Source organism: Pongo pygmaeus, chromosome 15 (genome assembly GCF_028885625.2).
Source record: "Pongo pygmaeus isolate AG05252 chromosome 15, NHGRI_mPonPyg2-v2.0_pri, whole genome shotgun sequence".
Taxonomy (NCBI): Eukaryota; Metazoa; Chordata; class Mammalia; order Primates; family Hominidae; genus Pongo; species Pongo pygmaeus.
Window position 1 is genome coordinate 21,820,068 of NC_072388.2, and position 23,327 is coordinate 21,843,394.

Below are 23,327 nucleotides of genomic sequence, written 5' to 3' on the forward strand. Positions count from 1 at the left end.
TTCTCTTTAATTACTCCTTTGAATGTGGCCTGACAGGGGAGCCACAGCCAGGTCAGAGTGGGGCAATCCTGATAGGTTTAACTATTGAAATCTTTCTAACTACCCCAGCCAGGCTGCCCTGGCCTCTTCCTTGGATTCCTCTGGGCATTCCTATGACTCAGCAGCCAAAGGGTGAAGGGGTGACACAGCAGACTTTCCTCCTTTGTGACCCAGGCCCTGCAGTAGAGAAAAAGCAAATGCAAGCAGATCTCTGGAGGTGCCAGGGACTTGCCTGAGACCCCCTGGGCATCACCTCCCTCCTCCTGGCCTTCTACAGCCAGGCTCCCACTCCTTTCCAGGAATTCTATGGAAAGGAAGAGGAACACAGTCACTTGGAGGTGAGGGGTGATTTCTCACTGGATCAGAGACCACTTGTTACAGCTCCCCAATGTCCCTACTTCCAAAACTATTTCTGGATGTTGATGGGGGAGGGTCTTCTGGCTGAGCAGTGCCTGGCCCTGCCCACTGCTCCTTCTCTTCTCACTGTCTAAGTTCTTTCCTTCCTCCTTCCTCATGGAATTGGGCCACCTCCAGCTCCTGTGCTGGGCCTCCCTAAATCCAGCTCTCCCTGCCTGGACATCTGTGCCATATCCAGGCTGCCCACCCTGGAATGTGGGCACTACCATGCATCAGCCTCAGGCCACCCATCTCCATGGGCAGCTGAAGGAATGCATTCCTATGGAAGCACACCCCTCAGCCTGGGTTCTCCAGAAAGCAGAGCCAGATGTCAAGGCTTCTGTGGCTTCTAGAGGAAGACAGGAAGAGCCAGAATTAAAATGTGGTCTCCATTCTGTAGCCCTCCATGAGTCTGGCTGTGAGTGGCATCGTCACTGCTTGGAGTAAGTCCCCTGGTGGAGTCCTTGACCCAAAACCTGCCCTGACTGGGAAGTAAGATTGGGAGCCTCAGTTTCTGAGAAATGGGGGTCCCCCAAAATCCTTCCTGACTTCAAGGTGTGTGATTCTCATCTAATATTATTTGGTTGACAGCCCTCCCTCATTGAGCAAATGAGTGTGAATCCCTCCTATGGCAGTGTGCAGTGGGCATCCCAGGGTCCCAAGGGAGATTTGAACCAGCTACTGGGCTAGGTGCAACTTAGAAAGAATCAAGGCCTAACAGAAGAGTGTCTGAATTACCCAGAGCCCCATACAGGTTCCAGTGGGTGAATTTATAGTGGAATCTGGCAACATAGACACATGGTTTTTCTAGCCAAGCTCAGTAACTCTGGATTGAGGATGGAGGAAAATGGATAACGAGGTCTTCCTGGGTTTGGGACATGTCCAGGCCACAGTTCAGTGCCAGGATGTCACCTGACGTGGCCCAATGGAGGGATCCCAGTATGGGGGATGGTGGGGATCCGAATTCTTCAGTGACCCAAAAGCATAAGGTCTCAGCACTGAGGCTTCAGTCAGTGTGGGGAAGGTTCTACAGCCTGGATGAGCTGGGGAGACAGAGCAAGGTGTAGTAGGAGATGCAGCAGGCAATGGAAGGCCAAATTCTCCAGGTGAGAAGCCCAGGCCCAGAGAGGTGACTCACTCAAAGGTTCTGCAGCTCTGGAACAGCCAAGGCAGTGAATACGGCCCTGCCACTCTAGCTTCAGCACCATGACCTTCTCCTCCACTTTCAGGGGCTGAGTGCAGTGAAAGTAACCAGGTAAGATGGGACAATGTAGGCTTGCAGGAGAGACACCGAGAGTGGAGAGATTGGCTGCAAAGAGGCTGGTGGAACCGCAGTTTGAAAGCAGGGCAGGGAATTGATCCCTGTCCTCCCTGCAATGAGAGTAGGGAAAGCTTTGACTTCCTAGGTAAGAGCAGAGAGATGTCACCAAGACAGAAAGCCCCATTTCTGTACACAGTGGGGAGAAGAGAACTTTGCACACAGCCGAGCAATGCTCAAAGGGGGGATTTGGAGTCCTGGTGACAAGTGTTTTTGTGTGTGTGCAAGTGTGTGTGTGTCGTGTGTGTGTGGTACAGTAGGACTGACCTTAGCAAGGGGAAGGCGTTGGAGAAAGTGCGGGTGAGGATGTGGGAGGTGTGGAGGGGGATTTGCACTTGACTTATGGCTCTTTCCTCTTCCTTTGTTGAAATACTCATCCTGGGTCCAAGCTGAGCCAAGCCTTGTGGAGTGAAGAGTGGGGGACAGACAGAAGGGAAGGCCTTTGTGCTCTGACTCAGCTCCTCCACCCTGCCATGCTCCTTGGGCTGTCCTGTGCCTCACAGCCCCCTAAGTGGACAGAGTGCAGTGTCTCGTGGCCTAACTGGGTAGGGTGAGGACAAGCGCTGGGACTGTTTGAGTCTCCCATCTCCTTCTCCCATAGTCTTTCTCAGGCCAAGTTTCCAGCACAGGGGCTATGGGTTGTGCATAACCATGCACATGTGCTTCCTTGGGATAAATCACCTTAGTATTTATTTGGTTTCCAGTAGCCTTGGGCGGTACTGAGACTATTACCTGGGCTAATCAATGAGAAACAAAAAACAAAGCAACAGCCAGAGGGTTTCTGCTGGCTTGGAAGTGTCTGGGAGCTGGGCAGGAGGAAGAAATGGAACCCTGGAAGTGATGGGGCAGTGAGTGGGTCTAATGAGTTTACAGCTCTTTAGGTGTGGGCAGAGTGCCTCAGGATGGGTCAGACTCTGGGGGCTGGAGTTGGAATAGCAGACTCTCCACTTTAGGAGCACTTTGTTGCCTACTTGTACATTTCAGGTTAATTCCCTTATCTCTGATCCCTTAAGAGAAAAGAGAAAAAGTCCCAGGGCTATGGGAGAATTCTAGAGTGTGCAGGATGGCCACCGATAAGCATTCTGGTAAACTGGGGTGATGGCATTCCAGCTCGAGGGTTCTCTATCTGGTGACTCCCCAGGCAACCCATGCTTGTTTGGATATTATCCCCACCCCTTGGAATAAAAAGTGGTACAAGCTGCAACCCCTGTTTTTGCTTTTTCCAGACCACTGTGTGGTTGGGGAAGATCCTCTTGTCCACTGCAATGTAGCACTCACCTCAGCACTGCGTATCTCTAGCTGTCCCTGCCCGTGTTCCGCTTGTGAGGCTGGGCTCACCCAGCAGGAGGGAGGTCAGGGCAGTGCCAGGGTGAGGAACCCAATGCTAAATTGTAACAGAAGGTGTGGTCTCAGGGTGCCTGGAGACAGTGTGGCTGTAGCTGAAGAGTAGAACGTGAGGTTTTACGGAGGCTTGGTTCTGTGTGGTCAGGTGAGGACAGAAATGGGTGCATGCCTGAGGCAGTGTGTATTCACTGTTGACTTTAGCAGCAAACATCCTGGATTAGATTTTACCAAGAAGACGAGTTGTCCTTCTAAAGCAAATGGTCCCTTTGGTCATTTATATAGTGGGGGTAAGCACTGGCTGATTGACAAAGTGAAAGAGTGACAGGAGTAGGATGGAAATGGAGGAAAGGAGTGGTCACAGGGCAAGGTTCAGAATGAAGGCCACAAGCCACAGTATGCCTCATGCCTCCTCATGTGTAGGGCTGGGAGAGTGTGTCGAGGCAGGTGGAGGAACCTGAAGGAGCGGTGCAGGCCATGACTGTTTTGTGTGCCCTGGATGGCTGGACTCAAGTTTAGAGTTTCTGTCCCTTTAGCCCTTAAAGGCTAAAAGATGCTGTCCCCTATGCAGGCAGCATACTTATGAATCCTAGTGAGTAAAATGACTGCCCTTGCTGATCATTTTATCTGTGACTTTTGATGTTTTCGAATTGCTACCCGCTCCAGAGAAGTTAATTTGTGGATATACATACACAGCTTGCAAGAGGCAAAGCTGTGATTTGAACCTGAGTCTTTTTCTTAACCATCCTCCATGACAAAATGATGGCCAAGCCTCTATGAGCCCAGTTCTCTCCTCTGGCTATTCCGTCCTGTTCTGTGTCTCTTGAAGGCAGAGCCTGAGGCCTTCAATATTTGCACAAGATATGAGAGGGAGCATGAGTGAGGGAGGGAGTGGTGAGAGAGTTAGGGAGGCATGAAAGCCACTACAGGGGTACATCATGGAGGGAGCCCCCACATGCCCATCCCCCTAGGACCTCTTATAAGAGTGTGGGATGCCTCTGGAAGAGTGGGATGGCAGATGGAGCATTCATCCATGGGTTCTTATTTCCCACCTATCAAGGGTTGCCTCGGAGTTATCAGTTCCTTCACAATTCCCCCAATCAGAGAGGAAGATGCATCCACAGTGCAATGAGTTGAGACCCACAGGAAATGGCCCACCCCAGCCATATCTGAAATCAGGATGAGGGCAAGAGTCAGGACACTCAATACATCTGCTACAAGGTCTCTGGGAAGTAACAGTCCATGGGCTCAAATATGTTTAAAAACAAAACATTCAATCCATTGCTCCTGTGAGACTCCAGGGAGAAACAAAATATTTCCTATGCACAAAATAACAGTTAGTCCACTTCCCCCAAGGGGTAGAGTTTAGAAATTTTCACTGGAGGCTTTCAAGCTGCCCAATCTCAAATCTCTCATTAATGGTTTGAGCAGTCCCCGTGGCTGTCTCTTGGAGTTACCGAAAGAAGCCAGAGAATTAAAAGGAAGGGAAGACAGGAAAGGAGGATCAGAGAGAAAACCCTTAATTAACTAGACACATGAAAAGAGCTTGGGGGTCTTTCAAAACCAAATGTTCTAATTGTTGCAAAATAGAATTATTTAAATGCAACAATTAATACTATAAAGTTTACATGCTGATCTTAAAACTCCCTTTACTTTTCCCTAAGTAAATAACAGGACAGTTTTACAATATGAGGACTTGGGAAGTGGAGTAATACAGGGCCTTCTCTTGTCCCACTTCAGGTAACTTGGTTTCTGGAGACAATTGACAAAGGATGCTCATGGTAATGGTGGGTCCCTGGTGGCCCGAAGCACCCCAAATGTGGATTTGATGTTTGGAAACCTCAGCAATAACCCCGGCCAGAGCAACAGGCAGTTTGGGTCTCGAATGTCCTGGGTCAGATTTTACCAGAAAAATGAACTGTCCTTCCATCTAAAGCAAGTGGTTCCCTGGGCCAATTGAACAGCTTACTGAGAGCACAGTCAGCCCATATCTGGAGGGGTTCTTTTAACAGGCAAGAGGAGGAAGTATGGGATGCCAAGGAAAAGAAACCATCACTTTCTATCTTAGACTGTTCGTGTTGCTATCACAAAATACTGCAGACTGGGTAATTTTTTTCCCCCACTCTTGTTGCCCAGGCTGGAGTGCAATGGCGCGATCTCAGCTCACCACAACCTCCGCCTCCCGGGTTCAAGCTATTCTCCTGCCTTAGCCTCGGGAGCAGCTGGGATTATAGGCATGCGCCACCATGCCCAGCTAATTTTGTATTTTAGTAGAGATGGGGTTTTTCCATGTTGGTCAGGCTGGTCTCGAACTCCCGACCTCAGGTGATCCGCCTGCCTTGGCCTCCCAAAGTGCTGGGATTACAGGCGTGAGCCACTGCGCCCGGCTGCAGACTGGGTGATTTATAAAGAGCAGACATTTATTTCTCACAGTTCTGGAGCATGAGAAGTCCAAGATCAATGTGCCAGCATTCTGTGTCTAGTGAGGGCTGCTCTCTGCCTCCAAGGTGGCGCCCCATTGCTGTGCCCTCACATGCTGGAAGAGCAGAAAAGCATGAACCCGCTCCCTCAAGCCCTTTTATAAGGGCCCTAATCCCACCCATCAGGGCTCTGCATTCATGACTTTATCATCTCCTAAAGATCCCACCTCTTAATACTATCACACTAGCCATTAAGTTTTAGCTATCAATTTTAGGGGCTACATTCAGATCATAGGGCCCTCCAACCCTCAACTACAAAACAGTCTACATCAGATAGAGCCATTTCCAGAATCCTCCTCTAACTCCTTTCTTCTCTTCCCCATTGTCCGGAATTTTATCAGCTAACTTCCTGCCAGACCTTTCAGGGAGGCTCAGTTCTACTCCTGCCTTGCTTCACTTGTTGGGGTTAAGCATTGACACAGCTGTGGGGAGGTGTAACTGCCTGAGGATTCATCTGATGTAAGCCTGCATTCCTGCCATAAAGGCTGTGTTTTTCCTGCCAAATCTACTGGTTTTCCTCCGGTGCCCTGGTCTCTAACCTTTTCAAGAAGAGATTGAAACCCACCCATCACCTGCCTTCGGAGCAGCCACACCCCAGAATTAAGGAAGAGAGAACTGGAAAAGATAATAGAAAAGTCTAATTTACCCCCACCTTTCCTCTCCCCTGCCATTTTATAGACAAGGAAACTGAGGGCCATAGAGGGGCAAGGGACTTGACAATGTGGAGGGCTGGTGGGAGAAATTATCCAGAAATCAGGTTCCTTAATTCCCAGTGTGGGCTTGTCCATGAGAAAGCCCCATGCCAGGTTCCCCTACTTTCTTGGTCTCCTGCCTTGATGATCCTTTAAGAAGTTCTTTCTTTCCCCCCCTAGGGCAGGAGTTTATGGATTTAAATAGCAACAGTTCTTGAAGATGGGATGGCCAAGCTGGCATTAACCTCTGCCAGCCCACCGATAAGCCCAAATGACTTCACTGTCATACCAATGGGAGGTCGGAGAGCCTGGCTGATCCCCACTGCATCCCAGCCAACAGCAGGCCCATCCTCAAAGCTCCTGTCCACTGGAGTTTTAGAATATCTTCTATTAAAGGACTTCGGTGTCTCAAAAAGTTGCTGAAGTAATCCTTACTTGGTATTCAATCAATAATTAAAAAAAAATCAGGTCAATTTCTGTACCACTCAGGCAGTATAGTAAAAGTAAATAATTGAATTAACATCTGTACTCCTTAGTTTGAAAGGCACTCAAAAACAAAAGCAACCCTGGCAGCCAGGCCTTAGTGTTAATAGGAGCTGGCCTGGCCCTATAGCTCGATGAAGGTGCTCTGTTCAACATAAACAATTTCAGGAAATATCCCTTCAGGCAAAGATCACTCTGTTCACTTGATGGATAAAGACAAAAATAAGATTACTCTGTAATCATGTCTGAACACAGGCAAAATAAATTATTATCTGATATGGTTTGGCTCTGTGTCCCCACCCAAATCTCATGTTGACTTTAATCCCCAGTGTTGGAGGTAGGGCCTGGTGGGAGGTGGTTGGATGATCAGGTGGTTTCTGATGGTTTAGCACCGTCCCCCTAGTGCTGTCTCAGGATAGAGTTCTTATGAGATCTGGCTGTTTCAAAGTGTGTGGCGCCCTCCCCTCTGCTCTCTGTCTCCTGCTCTGCCATGTGAAGACACGCCTGCTTCCCCTTTGCCTTCTGTCATGATTGTAAGTTTCCTGAGGCCTCCCCAGCCATGCTACCTGTACAATCTGCAGAACCGTGAGCCAATTAAACCTCCTCTTTTCTTTATAAATTACCCAGTCTTGGGTAGTTCTTTATAGCAATGTGAGAATGGACTAAATATATCATCCAAACTACAAAAATGACCAAACACCCATTCCCCCAGCCTGCTTAAGAGTGACTGCCGCTGCTTCATCAAAAGCACCTTTAACTTTGCTCCTTTCCTCTCTCTTTCTAGACTCAAACTTTTAAGATACTCATGGTTAAGACTCTAATCAGAGAGTTACCCCTGCTTCCCGGCAGGATCCAATCCAGGGCAAAGCCTTGCTTCCTTGAATCCTCCTCAAAATCTCCTGACACAAGCTAAATCCTGTAAGTCCTTTCTAACATTCTCTTACTGAGATGCCCCACAGATCCCCATGGTGTGTGTTCTCCCTTATTGTGGCAAATCAATAAAACCCGTTTTATTTGACTACAGTTGTGATCTGGTGGTCTTTGGCTGGAGGGTATTGACAGCACTTACATTTACTTAAAACATTTTTTTGACGAATTAATTTTGTAACAAATTTAAGTACTTTGAAAGGGCGAAAAGTGAGAAGTAAGTCTCTTTTTTATCCTCAAACCCTAGAATTCAGCTGCCCTCCCTGGAGGCAATCATTGTTACTAAAGACAGTCTATGTCCGTGCAAGCAGGTATGCATAGTTGCTCATTGCATATATCATTATTACCGTTGTCCCCCTTTCCATTCATCTATCCACTCAGTATGTATTTGTATTAGTCAGGGTTCTCTTAGAGAGACAGAACTAATAGGATATATATATTCTTTGAATGAATATATATATGGGATTTTATTAAGTATTAATTTACAGGATCACAAGGTCCCACAATAGACTGTCTGCAAGCTGAGGAGCAAGGAGAGCCAGTCAGAGTCCCAAAACTGAAGAACTTGGAGTCCGATGTTTGAGGGCAGGAAGCATCCAGCATGAGAGAAAGATGTAGACTGGCAGAGACTAGGCCTATCTCTCCTTTTCACATTTTTCTGCCTGCTTTATATTCTCTGGAAGCTGATTAGATTGTGCGCACCAGATTAAGGGTGGGTCTGCTTTCCCCAGCCCACTGGCTCAAATGTTAATCTCTTTTGGCAACACGCTCACAGACACACCCAAGATCAATACTTTTATCCTTCAATCCAATCAAGTTGACACTCAGTATTAATCATCACGTTATTGTACCTGGGACTCCACAGCAATGCTATGAACTTTCTTAGTGAAAGTATAAAGGTGGCTCAGGATGGTGTATGAACAATTTTTCTTTTTCTTCCTTTTTTTTTTTATTGAGACAGAGTTTTGCTCTGTCTCCCAGGATGGAGTACAGTGCTGCCATCTCAGCTCACTGCAACCTCTGCCTCCCAGTTTCAAGCGATTCTCATGCCTCAGCCTCCTGAGTAGCTGGGACTATAAATGAGCACCACTATGCCTGGCTAATTTTTGTATTATTAGTAGAGATGGGGTTTCGCCATGTTGGCCAGGCTGTTCTCGAACTCCTGGCCTCAAGTGATCTGCCTGCCTCGGCCTCCCAAAGTGCTGGGATTACAGGCATGAGCCACTGTGCCTGGCCAACAATTTTTCAATCAGCAAAGGCAAGGGAAGAAAGGTTTCAGTTGTTTGTGGTGATTTTAAACAGTTACCAAAAGTTTACTTGCAAAGAGACCTATTGGTTGCTTTTGATTCTGTCTTCATTTATAGATTAGAATGTCACTGTTGATGTAGAAGTTGCAGCATTTATGACAATGAGGGATGTCTTAGTCCATTTGTGCTGCTATGACAAAATACCTGAGATGGGGTCATCTGTAAAAGACAGCTTCTCACAGCTCTGGAGGCTGGGAAGTTCCATATCAAGGCGCTGGCTACAGAGGACCTGGTCTCTCTGCTTCCAAGATGGCACCTTGGTGCTACATCTCCTGGAGGGGAGGAATGCTGTGTCTTCACAGGGCAGGAATGAAGGGCAAGAGAGCTGAATGCTTGTGAAGCCCCTTTTATAAGGGCCTTAATCCCATTCATAAGGGGAGGAGTCCTCCTGACCTAAATACCTCTTAGAGTCCCACCTCAATACCATCACACTGGCCATTAAGTTTCAACACTTGGCTGGGTGCTGTGGCTCATGCCTGTAATCCCTGCACTTTGGGAGGCTGAGGTGGGTGGACTGCCTGAGGTCAGGAGTTCAAGACCAGCCTGACCAACATGGTGAAACCCCCATCTCTACAAAAAATACAAAATTAGCTGGGCGTGGTGGCACATACCTGTAATCCCAGATACCTGGGAGGCTGAGGTAGGAGAACGGCTTGAACCCGGGAGGTGGAGGTTGCAGCGAGCCGAGATCATGCCATTGCACTCCAGCCTAGGCAACAAGAGCGAAACTCTGTCTCAAAAAAAAAGTTTCAACACCCGAATTTTAGAGGAGACACATTCAAACCATAGCAGGGGGGATGGACTGAGGGGTACTGAAGGGTACTGAATACACTTTTTTTTTTTGAGACAGAGTCTCGCTTTGTAGCCCAGGCTGGAGTGCGGTGGCATGATCTCGGCTCACTGCAAGCTCCACCTCCGGGGTTCATGCCATTCTCCTGCCTCAGCCTCCCAAGTAGCTGGGACTACAGGTGCCCACAACCATGCCTGGCTAATTTTTTGTAATTTTAGTAGAGATGGGGTTTCACCCTGTTAGTCAGGATGGTCTCGATCTCCTGATCTCGTGATCTACCCGTCTCAGCCTTCCAATGAATACATTCTTTGGTGTGACTTTCCATCAGCTTTAGGATGAGGCCAAATTCCCTTGTGTGGCAGACAACTCTTCTCAAATCCTGACATCTGCTTCGCTGGTCAGTCTTTAAAAATTTTTTTAAAAAGATAAACATTACGTGTCCTTAGGAGCATCACTGCTGCCCATTGAATGACTTATAGTGCCCCATGAGTGCCAAGTGTTGTGTCCTGTCTTGTCGAGAAGCCTTTGCAGGTTGCTCCCTTTGGTGGAATTCACCTTCTAGGGCAGCCTCTAGTGTGGCACTTGTTGTAGTGCATGGGCATCATTGCCGTACCTTTCTGTTCTTAGCGCGGGGATTACCTTTCATTTCTGAAGGCCCTGCTTCCAACAAGGAGGTTGGCACATAGGAAATCCTTAGTGAAGGCTTGTTGAATAAATAAATGAATTCTGAATGAATGAATTCATGTTCTGAAGGGTCAGCCTGGTGCATTGGCAGTGGCAAACCATATAAGAAAACTGTTCCTTCTTTAAAAAAAAAGTGGAGGATTCCACCCTCCTTGCCACTCCGGAGCTACAGACCTCTCTGCCTCATGCACTCCAGGCCCTACTGGGGTTGTCTTTCTTTTGAGAAATAAGCAAAAAACTTGTTGGAGTTTCCTAGATCTGGAAATCAGGTTGCTTCCTCAGCAGCCATTTCCTATGTCACTTCCAGTCCTACCCAATCTGGGTCCTGCCAGAGAGATGGGGGTGGGGTGGGTACTACAGACTCTCAGAGCCTTAGGGCTCAACAGAGGCGCTTACGCATCTCCAGTCAAAGCATGGGAATAGTAGCTGCTATTTATTGAGCCTTTATTCTGGGTCAGGCACTGTGCTAACAGTGTCTCAGGAGTTCTCTCATTTATAGATTATAACAGCTCTGTGAGGCAGAGGGTTACCTGTGAAGAACCTAGATTCCGGAAATGGTTGGTAACTTGCCTAAGCGTGGTCATCTCTTCAGTGCCCCCAGCTCAGCCCAGGTGGACAGTTCCCAGGGGGTTCAGACTCATCTCAAACATGCACCAGTCAGAAGCACATGGTTAACGAGCACGGGACAGAGCATAGTTTCCCTCCTATGGGCAGGAAGACATTCTGTTAGTTTCTCAGTGGGTCCTGGTGGAATTGATTCCTGTTGCCCACAGCAGTGACCCCACACTGCATCCTTATTTATATTAGCTCTGCTTGCTGACCTGAATCTCTCTCCCTGCCCCCTCCCTGCTTCCCCCAAAGTCACATCACAAAGGATTTACCTGTCTTAGGCTCTACTTTTGGAGAAATTCAAGCAGACAGACAGTGGCATAATTGGTGAAGCTCATACTTGAACTCAGGTGTACCTGAAAAAGGCTTTTTGATTTGCTTTTAGTGAGTGAGACATTTCAGGAGAAACCCAGGGTCACGAAGAGGAGGTGAAGATGAGGAGGCAGCTGGGGGAGTGGCAGCCTATGGTGGGCTGCCCCACCTGAATATGCTGGTGAGTACCACCATGCTTGTGCCCTCGCGAGGCCAGGCAGCTGGGAAGGAAGCAGTGACATTGGGCAGTGGAGGTAGAGTCCTCTTGTGGTGCTGCTATATCTAGCTTCAGTGTGGCAGAACTTTATGACAAATCACATCCTAGGCTTTAGAAATAGGAGCTGAAACAAAACCAACTCCCTTTATCACCCAAGGGAGTCGGCAAGTATAAAGAAATGCTTTGGAGAAAAGAAGACCCATATCATTTCTTTTTCTTTCTAAGAGTAAAGTTCAAACTGTACTCTTGTAGCACTGATCCTTGAGCTGGTGCCTGAATTCCACTTAAGAATTATTCCTTACAATTTAACCTCTGATTTCCCTGGGGGAGAATATACTTTAATTTGTTATTAGTCACATTCCGATGTGAATGGGTTTCTGATCCTCTTTGAAAGCAAGTATTGATAGGGAGATACAAGAAGTTGTGGGGTGCCTGAGGTAGGTAGGGAAATGGTTCCTGTCTGAAAGACAAAGGAAGGAAAGTCAATCTCTCTTGACCTAGCCCAACCTGATTGCAGGAGTGCAAGTGTCAGATTAGCAAGGGACTAGGTGTTTCAAAGAGCGCTAGTGACCTCCCTGCTATACTGTGAGCTTTAACTGTGCAAAAGCCAAGATTCAAGGTATGAAATGTAGAAAAGAAATATGCATACATGAGGCAGAGAAATGTCTATCAGAGACTGTTGGGCAACAGTAGAGACTTGTTTGTTTTGTTATCAAAGGTTCTCCTAAAATGCACATGTTTTTGGGGCGGGGGGTGAGGGAACAGCATTGTTTTCAGCTGTATCAGTTCACACCCTATCAGGAAGAAGTGGGCCTAGCGTCTTGTCAGAGTGGGAGAGAAGCCAGGCTCCACGGAGACTGGGGAGGAAGGTGTGCAGGGGGCACTGCCGCAGAGCACTGAAAGGGCAGGTGCTTTTCAGCATCTCAGCTATACTTTCCTGACTTGCAAGTTTTCCTTGGCACAGCCAGGAATCTGGAGTTGGCATCCTCTGTGGCTAGAATGTTAACACAGATGATGGCATCAACCGTTAGAAAACTAAGCTTTCTGGGCCAGTGGAATGGCTGAAGAACTGTGTCACAAGGAGGAGAATCTCTTCTGATGCCCCCGGAAGAGGCTTATTTCCCAAGTGTTTTCCCATGAGTTCGTTTCCAAGGCCAAACATCCTTTCTCTACAGATCCTTTTGATCACCATGGAGACAATCTGCTGCTCTGTCCAATGGAGAGTTTGAGCGGTAGTCACCATGACAACCTGCGGGGGTAGAAGGACAGCTCAAAGCACCCCTCAGATGAGAGCCAGGACAGGGACCAGAAGACATTGTAGTTCTCACAAGTGCAGCAGATGAAGGGGGACTCCCTTCCTCTGTCTGAGCAGTGAGCTAGAGATGGGTGTGAGGGGTGGGGCCCAGGGCTGGTGAGGTCAAGGTCTTGGGCTGCTGAAGAAAATTGGCTTTGCTCTTTTCTGACTTCATGTTTTGGTTGTCCCTGGCCAGTCCAGCTGGTAGGTATCTGGATACATGGCAAAAACAGAGCACAGCAAATCCATCTAGCCCTGGGTAGGGGGTGGGAGAGGGAGGAGGAAGCAGCATCCCCCTGAAAGATGACCCAAGTGCCTTTCACAGGAGTTAGCCCACCTCTCCCAGGATGGTGGAGGCAAGAGCTTGCTGACAAGTTGAAGCAGAAGCAAGCCCTGATCCCTGTGATGGCACGTCCTGGCTCATCTAATCAGTAGACTTTGTGGTGTGAGTCCCGAGGCCTGCCACACCCTCCCTTTCTGACCCCCGTGTTTGCTGACTCCTACTGGAGCCTGCCTGACACGGGTGGATCTGGGGACCTCTGTGTTCAGCCCATAGCTGGTTTCCTGCAGAGCTGGGTCAGGAGGATTGCCCATCTCCTTCCTTCCTCCTGGGCTCTCTCATCCATCTGCTGACCTGGGCTTCCTGACTCCCTGTCCAGTGCTCTTACTCTCACTATTCTGTGGTTGCATTATTTGGAGAAACAGCTTGTGCCTTCACTGTAGTCTTCATCCAGGAGGACCAGGAAGGAACAGAGCAGCACTGGCATCTGCCAGTCCCCAGAGTGGGGTTAAGTAGCTTAAAAAAGGCACAGATGTGACCTAAAGCCTGATCACCATGCTGGGGGCTCTCCTTGTGAAGACCACATCTTAGGGGACAGCCAGCCATCTGTAAGTGCATCCCTCAGATCCAAACTGATATCCAAATTTTGATAATAGACACAAGTTATATGACTCCAATTCTAGAGGGTCAACTTCTTTGTGATCCAGTTTTTTCATGTGTAAAGTGGGAGTACACTTGTAGGGGTGTTGAGAGAAGGAAATGAATTAACATCTGGGCCTGGATTATGATTGATATTAGCTGTTATTATGATGTCTTAATACCAAGTCTTCATACCGAGCATGGGGACACACCCTACTGATCATTTATTCTCTGTGATGCCCCAACCTCCACCCAGCAGGGGATTTATTTGTGCCCATCAACTCCGCGGCTGAAGAGCAGCATCTGCTTTGCATTGTGTGCACCAATTCTCTGGGGAGTGAAGGTGTCTCATCACCCAATCCCAAAATGGAGCCTCTTACTGCTTGCCATAAGCCCTGTGTGTTGTCATGCAACCGAAGGGTCTGTTCTGTGTTCAGACGTCTGGTCTGGCCCCTGCTGGCTTTGTCTCCTTGTCCATCACCTCTCCTAAAACAAGTACCTGCCTCCATTCTCTCTGGTGCTTGGCCATCCCTGTTAGTCTGCATCCACTGAATATTGTGCAGACAGCAGTTCTTCTGAACTGTTCACTAGGAGTTCCTTAAACAAATCACCAAGAGTGTGTCTTCAGAAGCTCCTCCATCCTGGGTCAGCACCCTTTGGCTGCATCCCATCACTGTATTCTTGTGATGTCTTTCTTCCCTCCCCATGTCAAAAATTACTCTCAGGAAAGTTCCGCAAACTCATTCATTCTGATGGGTAAGTGGGCTAGTAGGGCCTAGTCTTACTGAGGGTTAGAAGACTTGCAGGTAGCCCTCCCTAATGCTGTGGACTAATGGTCTCTTCATATATCCAACAGCGTTCCCTGAGGATGTGCTGCCGTGGATGCTGCTGTGAGTATCACTATTGCCATTGTTACCGGTAACCATTTACAAGCACCTGCTATGCACCAGGTAAGATATTTGGCCATTGTAGTGTATAAGTGGTCAAGAGCACATGGTTTCCTGATTCTGAACCTCATTTATTATACCAAAAGTTCCAGAAGGAACAAAGATTTAAATACAATGGAGCTTGTGCCAAGACTTATGGACAAAGATACACTTTAGAGCCCCAATATAATAGCAAAAGACAGGAAACCACTGAATGCTCATCGACAGGGGTTGATTAAATAAGTTATAGCATATCCATGTGTAGAATACTCTGCATTTGTTAAAAAGAATGAGGCTAGGTCTGTAGTCATTGATAATGAAACAATCTCCAAGATATAAGTAAAGTGAAAACAAAGCAAGGTGTAGAAGAATATCTAGCATATGCTACTCTGTGAAAGCAAACAGAAGAGTATATGTATAGACTAATTTTAGAAAGAAAAAGGGAGTTGACAACAGTGATTGCTTTTGGGAGATGTGTTGATGATCTAGGTAGCAGGGACACTTACTTTTTTCTTTCAAGGGAGTTAGGTCCTTTTTATTCCTTACCATATGCAGGTATTATTTTTGAATTTAAAAAGTTTAAGAAATAAATGCTGTGGAGTCAGACTTGGATGTAAATCTAATTGCTATCAATTTCTAGCCATGTGGCCTTGACTGAGTTACTTACCCTCTTCTAGTCCTGGTCTTCTAGCTGCCGGAGGGAGACACACTGTAGCTTGTGGTGGGGGTTAAGCGAGATAGTGCCTGTGAAGTTCTCAGCACAGTGTCTGGCACAAAAGCAAACCCTCAATTGTTAGATGCTTGCTCTGAACTATTTATGTCCCTCCAAAATTCATATATTGATGTCCTAATCACCAGTGGGATGGTAGTTGGAGGTGGGGTGTCTTTGGAAGGTAAATAGGTTTAGATGAGTTCATGAGGGTGGAGCACGCATGATGGGTAACCCTTACAAGGAGATGAAGGGACCACAGCTCTCTCTACCTTGTGAAGACACAAGGAGGCAACTGTCTGTTCACCAGGAAGAGGGATCTCACCAAGAACCCAAGACTGCCAGCCTCTAGAGTGTGAGAAATAAATGTTTGTTGTTTAAACCACCCAATTGTTATAACAGCCCAAACTGACTAAGACAGTGCTTTACATAAGTATCTCTAATTAGCATTCTGGATGTAGTACTATTTAGTTAAGCTATGTTCTGTGCATTAGGTACCCAGCAAAATCTGATGATGTGCAAGCAATGGGAGAGTCACACAGTGGACAACCAACTGCAACAATCCCAGGAGCAAAGTGCTATGGGACCACAGAGGAAAGTAGGTTTCAATTTCCTGGAGGAGTATTGATGGGTGTAGGGTAGGGATCCAGGAAGTGTTCACCAAAGAGGAAGCAGTGGAGATCTGGGTTTCACAGGATGAGAAGAAGCAGTTCCAGCAGAGACACCACATGAGAAATGGCACAGGGTGGGAGGGCTTGGGGCTTAGAGCCCTATATCTCCGCTATGGGGCTGGAGAGCAGAATGTGAGGAGAGATAGGCAGGACCCTCAGGTGGAGACAATGGGCATCAGTTCCCCTCACAGCAGTGCCTTGTCCACTCGTTTCCTGTGGTCACCTCCTTGAGATCCTAACCAGTTTTGCAATGCCGCAGAACTGGGGCAAAATTATGGTAGCCTTTTTGCAAAAATGTCCTAGGGACTTCTATCCACAGCCCTCGTGTCATGTTAGCTGGGGAAGTAGCAGCAACATGTGTTCTTTAGGGCAGGAGTGATTCTATCTTATATGCTTCCAATACTGCAGTCAGTTACCTCGAGACACTACTCCCCCGAAATAGTCATACAAAGATTTGCATGCATGTACTGTTTTCTCTATCAATTATATATCTGTCTATAAAGTATAGATATGTTTTCTGTCTAAGCAGGGAAGGATCGATGCAGGGAACTGTGATTAAACTAGACATCTCTGACAGGAAGAAGAGCTGGAAGGACTGACAGGCTCCGGTGGCCACCCTACAACCAGAAGACAGACACCTGACAATGTATTGTCAGATGACGGATTAGCCAAGCCTGGGGAAGAGAGCTGAGTGTGCAGCCTCCCTCCCAGTCTCCTGGGTGACAAAGCCGCTGGATGACCCCGCCAACAATAATGAGATGAAAATGAAGAACACTGCAGTATAATAAGCATGATAAAAATAGAGATGTTGCTAAATAATGGGTCGGCCATGGCTAAGGAGCAGGAGAAAGACCCAAGCCCAAAGGAGGTGGATAAGGCCTTCCTGTGTGGTCTCCAAGCCTGACCCCCTGATGTATTGCTGTTGCTCAACTAGGCCATAGATGGTTTTGAGTCTCTAGTGTGGCAAAGATGTCAGAGAGGGACTAGAGGGTGGGCCTAAGTGAAAATCCCCAGCAGGCTCTATCCTGGTCACTGTGGCTCTGACTTCCACCAAGGGAGGGACAAAAGTGTGGTGAGCACACATGCCGATGGTGGTTATGAATTACTGCCTTTAGTAGGAACCTGTTGCCTGCCAATGAGTATCAGCAAATGGTCTGAGTTAATGCATCAAAGTTTTTCAGAACATTGCACCTCTCATCTACATAGTGCAGAGTGGAAGAAGCCTGTTAACTATGCTTTTGTTTGTATTTTTGTTTAGTTGGTAGCTTGGAGTATCTGCCAGGAAAGGCAGCTGCCCTTAGGGAGGGAGGTACCTCGGTGCCACAGGGACGGCTGCCTGTGAAGATTTCTGGCACCAAGTCTCTCTGCAGTTTTTGTTTTTTATTTTTTAAATAATTAAATTAAGACTTATTTTTGAATAAGTAATATCTACGTAGAGTACAAAATTTAAAAGGAATAAAAGGGGTGCAGGAAACATAAATATTCCTTCTTCTCCCCCTATTCCCATCCACCCATTTTCCTTCCCTCAAGGCAACCACTGTTACTAGTTTCTTCTGCAGTTTCCAGAGATATTCTAAGCATAAATCAGTGCATGTACCTAACGCTCCAAACATACTAACCAGTTTTTTTTTAAAAAAACACAAATGTTAACATACTGTATCAACCAGAGTCCTGACAGAAAACAGATGGCACACACAAAGTGAGTCATTTGAGTAGAGTTTAATAAATGGACTGTTTACCAAGGTGTAGGAAAAGCACAAAGCCAGCAACAGTTGAGCGAGAGGGCACAGTGACATAGTGTGAGCAACACTGCCAGTTGAGGAGCATTCCAGGGAGGTGTAGGGGGGCATAATCACCTGTCCTTCCTCTCCTCCCTCTGACCTTTTGCTGCAGCACCTCATGGGCTGCACTCAAGCTAAGCCAGAGAACAAGAGTCTATTGATGCAGTTTAAAGAGGTCATCTGGGGCAGGGAACAGGTGGGGAAGGGCCGAGAGTGGATAAGGAGGGCAAATGTGGGCACTCAGCTCATGCACTCAGCTCCTCATCCTGTTCTTTGCTGTTTTCCACTTCACAGTCTGTCTGTACATACAGCATCATTCCTTCTGCTAGCTTATTCTATTGCATTTCTGTCGTGCAATACCATGCCACATGCAAGAGACTGAATTGTGACCCCTACCCCAATTATATGTTGAAGTCCTAACACCCAATGTAACTGTATGTAGAGTGAAGAAGTCATTAAAGTTAAATGAGGCCATAAGGGTGATGCCTAGAATAAGGCTTATTAAGAGAAGACACCAGAGCTCTCTATCTGTCATGTGAGGACACAGCCAGAAGATGGCAGTCTGCAAGCCAGGAACTCATCAGAAAACCCAGCAGCAGGAACCTTGATCTTGAACTTCCCAGTCTCCAGAACTGGGAGAAAGAAATGTCTTCTCTTTAACCCACCCAGTTCATGGTATTTTGTTATGGCAGCCTGAGCTAAGACACCACACACACACACACACACACACACTCATAATATATCACAAAAATAATAATATATACAACCATATATTCAACTAGTCCCTCACTGATGGCCTTTTAAGATAGTTTCCAATTTTCTGCTATTACAAACAATGCTGCAAGGCAAATCCTTTTACTGCCATTTCACTGGTAAGGATACATACAGAATAAATTCCGTAGGAATTTATTTATAGGAACGGATTGTTGTATCAAAGAATGTATGCTTTAAAAATGTTGATAGATTCAGCCGCAGCACCCTGCATAGAATTTGCACCAATTTGCATGCACATCAGCAATGTATAAGATTCCCATGCAGTTTTTAAACATCTGGGTTTCAAAGACATGAATAAACTTATTACAGCATCTTTCCAGCAGTGCCTGTCACCTTACAAGACATAAACTTTTCTTGTTTTTGAAATTATGAGAACATATTCTCCTCTTGTTTTCTGTCCTGTCTTTCAGCTTTTTTCAGCAGGGATAAAATTCCTCCACTCCTGAATGAAATTCTTATGGTTTTTCTTTGGGCACAGTTCTGACTCATTTTGTCATAAATTAACAGCCTCAGTTTAGATGTTAAGTATCCAGTTTTTCTTTCTGGGCATGAACAAGCCAATTATATATGAAAACATACCTTAGAGACAGTTAGGAAACCCACATATGTACAGGTACCAGGAGATGCCCAGGAATCATCATTAATCCCACAACATTGCTGTGACATGCAGGAAAACATCCTTATTCTATGAAGAGGCAGTCTGAAGCATCCAGAAATGTGAAACACCACGTCTTCAATCTACCCCAACACTTCAGCAAAAACAAGATGAAGCAAATATGCAAAACAGTAACAATCATTACATCTAGGTGATGGACACCTTCCTTTATGTTCAACAACTCTCGTAATAAAAAACTTAGAAGAGATGTCTAGCCAAGATAATAATCAATACTTCACACTTCATCCATAGGTAAGACTCCTTCCTCTGCTCCCCCTGCTGCTCCCCAGCCAGGGCCAGCAGTGAGAGAGTCTGTGATCTAGGAAGAAGGTTGCAGTGGCTTCTGCTCCTTCTTCATTCAACTCCTCTCCCACCAGGGTTGAAGAGAGATAGTCAGAGGACAGGACGGTACTTACTTGGCTTGCTCTTTGACCTGGCCAATGTCTAAAACAGACTCTTGTAACCCTTGGGTTCGGCAGAGCCCAACACAATCTGTGATGTGGGCAATGGATTCTGTTTCTCCAGCTGCCACCACCCCCAACTCCGCCACCAGCCCTGATCTGGTGGTCCACAATACACCAACAAATTTTACTCTTCATGTGATCTTCTTGGGAAGAACTTAAAAGAGCTCCAGCCTGGCTTTCCCTATGCTGAGTGGCAAATATTCGTTCTACGGAAAACCTTCAACCCTCCAACAAATCCTGGAAATGCAGGTCATCTGTCTTTTGGCCACAAGCAACTTCAGCTTTCTCAGGCCTGAGTTAGGCAGGAATCTAAGATCTCCCCTCCCCAGCTGCAGAGAACACACACCAAGCTCTCTCAATGTGCCCTGGAAGCTCCCTCTCAATAGGTTTATGTTGGAAAGTAGCTTCTTATTCTCTTCCCAGAGGTGAGGGAGTGAGAAATTATCAGTTTTCCCCAAAGAAATCTCATAAATTCTCCCAATATATCTCTTGCATAATACATTTTCTCCACCATGCTATTGAATATATCTTAGTATTATTAAACATTTACTTTCATTTCACACATTTAGAGTTTTATCAATATTTATACAGGATTTATTACATTTAATTCCATTTGTTTAAAATTGTGCTAGAATAATGTTGTTTTATTAGTTGTCTATTGCTACAATGGCTTAAGATAATGTTTATTATCTCATACAATTTCTGAAGGTCAGGAATCCAGGACTGGTTTAGCTGGGTGGTTCGCGCTCAGGGTCTCCTGTGAGGTTGCAGTCAGGAAGATGGCCAGGGCTGCAGTCACCTGAAGTCTTGATGGGCTGGAGGAGCTACTTCCAAGAGGGGTCACTCATGTGACTGTGCCTCAGTTTCTCTCTGGCTGTTATCAGGAGACCTCAGTTTCTCACCAAGTAGGCTTCTCCATAAGGCTGCCCAAGACAGAGCAACTTCAAGAGAGCAAGAAAGAAGCCATGCCTTAGCCTTGGAAGCGACATGTCATCATACTTGCCATATGCTATTGGTTGCACAGATTAATCATGGTACAATGTTGGGGAGAACAAGGGTGTGAATACCAAGAGACAGGGACCACTAGGACCATCTTGGAGCTAGCCACCACACCTATTGATGTCATCCTGCACGTCCTCTCAGCTGTCAATATAAACTATGCTTCATGGACTCGTGCTCCACAGAGTTGTATTCCATGGGAGAGAATCCGTCTGTGGTCTTAAGTGTGGCACTTTGTATAGAGCTCCCATGACATAAGCAACTGTATCTCAGAAAAAGACTCCATCTTACATTTCAAAAGGCCTCTTGCCAAAAGAGAACAGATATTTTGCCTAATCAATAAAGACTACATCCAACCAGATAAGGACATAACCAAGCACACTCTTCCACTATCAGGTCTCACCAGAGGACTCTGGGGTGGCCATTAAAAGAGCAGGACTTCAGCAGCTTGAAAGTCCTCCTTAACAGACACCGTCTTGCTGTCACTTGTGATATGCATCTGGCATCTTCCACCCAAAGCTCTGCCAATATCAAAGACTCTTCCTTGCAAGACCAACAGCCATCACAGGACAGACCAGAAGATTATTTTTGTCTACGTTGGTCACCTGGGCTGGTTCATTAATGTTTTTACTATCCCTTCTCTCTTGATGATAAATGTTACTTTGTTTGTTGTGGAATATTTAATTTATAACATTTACATATTGATCAAGTATACTATTATGTATGCTTTGCAATAATGACTGATTTCCTGTCCACAGGCTTGGGCATATGTGCCCATGGCTCTGACAACTGAGTGAATGAGAAGTACTAAGGAGAACTGCCTTCTCGCTGAACTCCATGTAGCTCATGTCTTTTATGTTTGAGACAGCTTCAGTAAAAGTCTGACGTTGTGGAAAGACACAAATGTGCATGAACCTGGTTATCTCTAACCTTGGGCAGCTCATGGGACACTTGGTCACAGGGCACAAGTACAGAGTGAAGTCTGCCCCTGTGTCTCCCAGAGGTCATGGTGATAATAGTCCCATCACTCTTTTTGCCATGAGTCTGGGCCAGAAGATAAATCTTATTGTTCTGTGTTCTTAATCCTGCCCACGCAGCTCCCGCCTGCCATAGTGCCAGTACTCTTTTGTGCCCTTACCATGGAATCACTCACAAAAGCAAGCTCTGTGGCCAGGCATGCCCGGACATGCACTGAATCCTAGCAGAGTTCAGGCTCAGGCAGGGGCACTCCTAACTGTTCCGTCCCAGCACATGCATAAGGAGCCCTATTGCCTGCAGTGATCAGTGTGAAGAAATGGGGGCAAGTTGGGGGTGGAGTGTACTCTGATTGGGGCAAAGGGTTTCCATCTTCTTGTCACGGGAGAAGTGGATCCCAACACAGGCAGTGTCCATGGAGGAGAAGAAAAGACACCAAAGCAAAAGTACAGAGCATACACCTTACCCCATGAAGAGGACCTTCGAAGATCCATGAGCATAGTGGTCCCGCCTGAACTTAATTTCCCTCTACACTCTCTTTCCCCCAGCTTCCATATCATGGAATTATATGGAATTCATATAACTTTATCATGGAATATCATCTATAATTTTAGTTCCTCCTCCACTCTTTGTTTGTTTGTTTGTTTTGTTTTTAAGAGACAGAGTCCCTCTCTGTCTCCCAGGCTGAAATGCAGTGGCACAATCCCAGACCACTGGAGCCTTGAACTCCTGGGCGCAGGCCATCTCCCCACAGCAGCCTCCTGAGTAGCTGGGACTACAGGTGCACACCACTCCCCGAGCTGACCTCCATGCTTTTAACCTCTCAATAGTTATGATTTATCATCCATTGATTATTAGATTTGCCAACATGTTTTATTGCTCTCTTAGCCCATTACTGCTCCTTACATCTCATTGCCCTTTATGTCTCATATTCTTTCTTGCTGAAGTAATACTTTTGAAGTTCTTTCAAGTCATTCTTTCTCTTTGATGTTCTATAATTGCACTATGATGTCTCCAGTAGAAATATGGATTTGTCTTTAATTACATTGCTTGAGATTTGGTGTTTTCCTTCAATGCTGAACACTCTCAGCCATTATTCCTCAACACAGCAGTGTCTGGGAGGTGGAGACCATACACCTATCACTGCAGACAGGGCTCCATATGCGTGTGCTGCAGGGTTGGGAGGGAACTCTTAGGGGTACTCCTGTTTGAGCCTAAACTCTGCTAGGATTCAGTACATGTCTGGGCATGCCTGATCACCCAGGCCTGCTTTTACGAGGGATTCTATGGGAAGGTGTCTAGGAGGTGGGGACAACATTGCATAGGATGGTCAAGAAAAGGTCTCTGAGGAGAAGATATGGGAGCCGAGACCTAAATGATCTCTAAGATGAGCAGTCCAGGTAGAAGGAAGAGCAAACACAAAGAGTTGGCAGGATTCAGGAATTGAAAGAAGGCCAGTGAGACTGAGCATAGTGAATGAGAAGGAACGTGGCAGGAAATTAGATTAGAGCAGAGATGGGGGCAGGGACCAGCCCTCGTAGGCTTCTTGGGCCCTTCATAGGAGT

General features: G+C 46.5%; 1 long non-coding RNA gene across 1 annotated transcript; it reads left to right on the forward strand.

Annotated features, from left to right (window-relative positions):
- The first annotated feature begins 12,879 nt into the window (after positions 1 to 12,879).
- Positions 12,880 to 21,680, forward strand: LOC129012834 (uncharacterized). Its single transcript, XR_008493724.2, has 5 exons — positions 12,880 to 13,093; positions 14,665 to 14,758; positions 15,938 to 16,041; positions 16,692 to 19,576; positions 20,497 to 21,680. It is a non-coding gene; the product is annotated as an uncharacterized LOC129012834 (long non-coding RNA).
- The last annotated feature ends 1,647 nt before the right edge of the window (positions 21,681 to 23,327 follow it).